The sequence below is a fragment of the Paramisgurnus dabryanus genome, chromosome 20, assembly GCF_030506205.2.
Source record: "Paramisgurnus dabryanus chromosome 20, PD_genome_1.1, whole genome shotgun sequence".
NCBI classification, from domain to species: Eukaryota; Metazoa; Chordata; class Actinopteri; order Cypriniformes; family Cobitidae; genus Paramisgurnus; species Paramisgurnus dabryanus.
This window is the reverse complement of record NC_133356.1, coordinates 10786155-10792907: the sequence shown is the minus strand read 5'-3', so window position 1 is coordinate 10792907 and position 6753 is coordinate 10786155.

The following is a 6753-nucleotide window of genomic DNA, read 5'->3' as shown; positions in this document are numbered from 1 at the left end:
CTACAAAGGGGGGGCATGCAAAAAATGTTTGAGAACCACTGTCCTGAACTTAATGGGCCCTATTTTAACGATCTGAAATGCAAGTGCAAAGCGCAATGCGCAAGTGAGTTTGTGGGCAGATCTTGGGCGCTGTTGCTATTTTCCCGGCGGGAGAAATAACTCTTGCGCCGGGCGCAAATCAATAATGGGTTGGACTGAAGTAGGTTCATTATTCATAGGTGTGGTTTGGGCGTAACGTCAAATAAACCAATCAGAACGCTATCCAACATTCCCTTTAAACGCAAGGGCGCAAGTTCCACGGCGGGTTGCTATTATTATGACGGATTTACCAGGCGTACGCCAGGAGCGGTTTACAGCCGAGGAGACCCACGTTCTTGTAAGAGCAGTCAAAGACAGAGAAGTTGTTTTGTATGGGGATAGGAGAAACCCGCCCAAATCAGCGTAGGTTAAACATGCGTGAGAGGAAATAGCCACAGTCTCATCAGCTGAGCCAAGCGCTACAATGATGTCAGGAGACGGGGGAATCCCAAGCTTGCCAGCATAAATCGGGCACGCCGTGTAACAGGAGGTGGATCTGCCTCAGGACCTGACGCCAGCAGAGGACATCGCTGCGTCCACCCTCACCGCTGAAAGGGTTTGGGGGCTTTGAAATCGGACCCAAGAAACGCAATCAAGGTCCAACCCCAAAGTACACCTCAAATCACAAATCAAGTTCATATACATTAAGGTTTCTTATGAAAATATTTTAATCGTTATTTGAATGAGAATTTTTTAACGCAGCCACACAATAAATAAAAACTATCACCACAATGCTCACCACTATGATTCCCCTTATCTCATGTGTTAATATTTTTTATTGTAACAATTTATGATTTGCAAAAATAACTGTTGCATCTATGTAGATTAGATAAGCAAAGTGTGTGCGCGTTGTGCACGCTATACATTATGGTCAAGCATGCGCCCTTAAAATAGCATAATGAACCAAGCGGAATGCGCTTTAGACTAGTTTTTTTTGGTCAGTGGCGCATTTGTTTTTTGAAACTGCAAAATAGCATCAGGGATGGTTTGCGCCGCAACACGCCTCCTTTTTTGCGCTGAACCGCCCAGGGAGCGCAAGTTCATTCCCTAGTTTGCCGACGTGCATCTGTGGAGGGAAAAACCCGCTGTGCGCCGGTGCAAAATACGAATGATACATGCGTCACTGACAAAGTCAATTGCGCTGTGTGCAAGATAGGGCCCAATGAGTTTCAACTGGCATCGAAACTCCAAGTTTTAAACTTGGTGTCTAAAACTAAAACTATGCTAATGTCTCACTTTTATTATATGCAGGAGTTTATTTTATTATAGACACAGCCATACTTGCTAAAGTACTTTCCCTTTAAATACAGTTCATAACAGGGTTAAACATCGACTGCTGGATCAACAATGCGATTGTGTTCTCGCAATATCCTCCCACAGTTTAAAAACAAACATTTTAAGTAGCAGCGGGGGTTATAAATGAAAAGCATAGATATTGTGGTACCAACATGTGGATCCATGATTTTAAATTGCTGTAATGATATTGAACGACCCCAAACAAAGACCACTGTAGTACAACATACCACAACAGCATAAGGGAACACAGATGTGTTTAATTGTCAATGAAAACTAAGACAATATCAAGCTATATGCTATCCCATGATTCACACTGCATATTATGCCAGGCCGTTCTAAACCCCATCACACATTTGAAGCCATTTTTCCTTGATTTTAAAAGTTTTAAACTTCTGTGATCTCCAGCAGGCACTTTCATAAAGCCTTGTGCAAAACATTAACTGACATTTGAGACTACCAGCTGCTTTACAGAAGAGGCCAAGATACCATTGATATGTTGTAAATGCGGTTAGGCAAAGGAGACATAAATATATGCATTCAAGCGAGCCAGGATCTGGCTTTAAGAGATAAACAAGGAGAAAGACTACTGTCAATTTAAACCGCTGTTATAACCAAATGAAGGGGCAACATGCCAGTCTATTTAAGTATAGCAATCTTCAGAATTAATTCAGAAACGATAATGTTTTCTCTGATAGTACCTGGGTTTCCTCATGGACCGTAAGAGTATTTTCCAGAAACAACGGTTCTTCTACAAAACAACTTCTACCATATGGTATAAATTAATAGTTGTGTTTTAAATCTTCCTCTTGCACGTGTTCTTCAAATGCATTTTTATTTTTGACCTTCAACCTGGCTTATTAAATTTGTAGACCTGTTAATAGTTTTGTAATGTTTGTGTTTAGAACTTACAGTACTTCAATCATTTATTTAACTAAATACCGAAACAAAAGCATGCCATATGTTGCCTTCTAAGTGAGCAAATAATCCACATGTGGGCAGTAGATCCATTTGGTTCTTTAATTGAAACTGACTGTGAAATTTCTCATTGACTGACATTCAGTTAGCAAGGGCTGTCAACCATAAAATATCAATGTTTACAAATGTGGTGCGGCTGCACAACAGGCACCCATACAGTAGTCTGAGCTAGTTTCCCCACTGTAAAATAACTTTAAAAAGTACTTCAAAATTAAGTAACTTGGTTGCCTTAATTTTTTTGAGTTTAAGTTGAACCAATAAATATTTTTTTACAGTGTATAGAAACAGAAAAAAGTGCAATTGTTGCCCAGGAGTAAATTTGTGAACATACAACTTCCAGTGATGGCTGGTGCCTCCTCTTCTGAAACATCGTCATGTGTGGATCATCATAACAAAATATGTGTTCGGTGCATCATGGGAACCTATGTGCATTGCGTGTCATGTCAAAATAAATGTGCCTGCTGTATACGTATAACTCTGATTACACATGAGATTAAGCGAGTAGCAAATGTGAGGGTCTCTTTTATCATTAACCCTGATACGTCCCTGTAGCAGGGACGTATTTGGGTGATTCTCACGAAATCCAGAATTAGAAGTTGTCCACCATCAGAATTTTTAAAAAGCCCTTGAAGCCAATTTTTTTTTGCACATATAAGATTAAGGTCTGAACTTACTATAACCATTATTTTTAAGATTTAAAAAATATTTCCAATAGAATTATTTAAATTTTTTAGATTATCATTATCAAAAATTATCATTACCGCAACATGATATTACATCAAATATATGCATTTACAAACTCATGTTTCGGTAATGAGAACTAAAAAGTTGTCACAGTCAATTATGTCCCTTCCAACTATTTTTTTTTTTTAAATGTTAGTTCCTTGAGGGCTTAAACAATGATTGAAAATTGTTGCGGAGGAGGAGAAAATTGGTCTTGGACACATTTATATTCCTTATTATTGTCTCTACATTTACCAATGATCACCAAATACCACATGTTTCTTTACTGTAAATGTTTATAGTATAACATGCACTGAAGCTTTTTTTTTTTTTTGATTTTTTAATTATAAATATTTCCATGTCAAAGAAATCAAATCCAGTCATGGACACTTTGCGGTAATGAAAATGTTCCCCTTAAATGTGGAAAAAACAACTACATTGGTTTGTATGATATCTTTGAAATCATGTGCAAAATAGTACATGAAGAGATGTTTGCAACTGTATGCTTCTTATTTTGATACTCCTAATTTGCATCAAAATGTTTCATGACACCTCATAAGTCAAATTTCGTGAGAATCACCCAATTCGACATGACGCGCAATGCACATAGGTTCACATGACGATCAGAACACATATTTTGACATAATGATCAACACACATGACAATTTTGTGACAAGTTTTGCATTCGTGCCTCCTCAGAAAAGAAGTCACGAGCCGCCACTGATAACTTTAAATATGTATACAATAGAAGATACTCTTGTATACCTTAGTGATACATTGTATTAGCAGCACAAAAGGTCATGGATTCAAACCCAGAGAAGTTGTGTTGGATAAAACACTTTAAAAATTCAATTGGTAACAACTAAAACGTTTTTTCAAATTAATTTTTTACTTAAAGTATTTTTCACTTAAACATATAAGTTGAAAAATATATATTTTTTAGGTGTTTTCAATTTAAGTAATTTTTTAGGAATTTTTTTACAATGCCAAATGTAATGTACATGTAAATTGATAAATGTAAATGATGCATCAATATAGCTAAAACTATTGTTACTTTCTTTATATACGTGTCTTTATATTGCATTCCATGATGTTTTTTTTATCCTGACCTCTCTCTAATATGGGTGACATTAAAAACAGCTGCCAGATGATTCATTGAATTATGTTTCTATGATATAATCTTTCCCTGCTGCCTCTAAGCCCATGGCTGCATTGTGATGTAAGACTCTGAAATGTTTAATTACAATGTTCTGATTTACGGACAATAGCACCACGTTGTGCTTCCATTAAATGATGATTGTTTTTTAAGCCAATCTTGTGCATGATGTCAGCCACGTTCCTCAGTTATGTCATTACCGAATAAGAAAGGGCAAACGCGGACTGCAACGTTTCAAAGGCTAAATGGGAGCTTTCATATAGTGAGTTGAAATGGGATGAATAAATATTGTGTCTTCACATTACTAGTTGAGTTTCTGTCTGCTGTGAGAAATATTTGCGTGTCTGGGTGCAAAGATCAAGATACTGCACAGACAGGATGGAAAGGTCAGGATGGAAAGAGTCAGGATAATAACACGTGCACGTGAAAACATTAAGTAGTTTCCAGAATGGACTGGAAGTTCAGTACTAACATAAACCAGCTGCATATAGGCAACTGTCACTGCATTTACTCAGTTGATAGCTTCACCGTAGCTTCTCAATTATATAACACAAGTGGTTTGAACAGTGCTTGGATTCAAGGGTGTTGAAATGTCTTGTACTCACTGGAATGACACGTTGGCCTTCTCAAGTTAACAGCACTGAGGTATAAATCTAATAATGAATCAATGAATAGCAAGCAGGTCATGCTCTGTGAAAAGAACAGAACTCCATGGACGTTTATGAATTAGTATTCTTAAGGTGTGGCATGCCAAAGCCCTCATTGCTTTAACTAATGGGAGCAGTTTGCATTCACAGTACAGAAGCCAGACCTCCCACTGTAACAAAACCACAGATTTTTTATGGCCCACTGCTAGAATGAATATTGTGAGTCCCCCCACTGTCTGGTGTTGCCATTTAAGCATTATATATCTTTTATGTTCTCAAACGTAAGCTCAATGAATCCAAAATCGTGGAGGAAAATAAATTGGCTCTATTTTTTGTTATTTGATATACAACAAAAAGCAAGATTTTCTGGGAAAGCATCTGCAAACATTATACTGACAATACTAAATGAATAGTAACATGATAATAATTTTTAAAATGCTTGCACATGAGTTTATAATCTGTATTGTTTTGTGTGGCTATTGTGTACATCTACAAATAATGTAACAAAATAGTCAATGTAAATGTGACTGTGTCTGCAAAATGTTTCATAATCTAATTTTGGGATTTGGAACATCAAAGTTTGATTTCAATCACTGATTTCATTTTAATTTTAAATCTTTGACATGGCCTTATTCAGTCCATATTAAAGACATCGAAGATATCAACCACACTTCAGTCTTTGCAGTGAAGCCATAAGTTTCTTGGATTTTGTTTATCCAAGGAAGTTCTTATTTTAACCATTTCTTTCTAAGCATTATAGTCCTTCGTTTATCCATTAAAAATAAGATTTTGTGCCACTAAAGGAACATTTATTTTCAAGACTGTGGTTCTGTGATCATAGAACACCTAGTGAAAAACATGGTGACAGATGAATGAATTCAACAATCCTTCACAGCTGCCAGGGGAACCAGCTAAATGAACCTGCTAAATACCTTTTTTACAGATGCCAGCAGATCATTGTGCAATGCTGACCTCTACTGGAAAATATCCCATTTTCGAATCATTTGAGTCAAGTGTTTTAAAAAATTAAGGACAAAATTATAATAAGCTTCCCCTCTAGCAGGAAAGTTTTGTAGATATAAATATGTTAAATGTAAACATTAAACAAAAAAATCTCACTCTCCTCTTTGGAGATCAACTGACTTTTAACAGCAAGCTCTCTTTGAAATGGAAAATATCCTGACTTTTTTGTAGATCAAAATGTACAAACCAGTCACATGGGCACAGGCTCACATGCCGCCTTTAACTCGCTGACATTTTGAGGGCCTTGTTTTTGAGACCCTTGTTTACAAACCTTGTGGGCTGGACTGTTGAGTAATCACTTTGACACAGATGTCACTAAAAATATCATACTGTCTGCGCAACCATCGTGACAGAGTAAAATTCCTTCCGTACTGACTTAATTGTCAAAATAGAGCTATACTATGTATGTGATATTTGTCATTACAGAATACTGTAGCCTATATTTGCTTGGAAGGTCACCAAACATTACCTTATTAATATTCATGATCGAGGCATTGTAAGAGCACCAAGCGACGCCAACATAAAGTTATTATATTTTTTTATAATAAAAAAGTAAATTTTACAAAAATAATTATATCAAGAAACGTGACACTATTGTTGTTCATGATATTACGTGGAGTACAAAAACGTTTTGTCTCTATACTTTTTCATCTTTAAAATTTATTTTTGATTTTGGTCATAATGAATTGTAAAAATATACGCTTGCCAAGCACTGGAATGTAATCATTATTGTGTGTTTGTTTTTACGCGGTTTTGCCCTCCCCAATATGGCGGCGCCGTTGACGTAGTTACTGTACGGTGGAAATGACGTATTTAAACGCACCGCGAAGAGGGCGGAGATGCGGCATTTCAGCG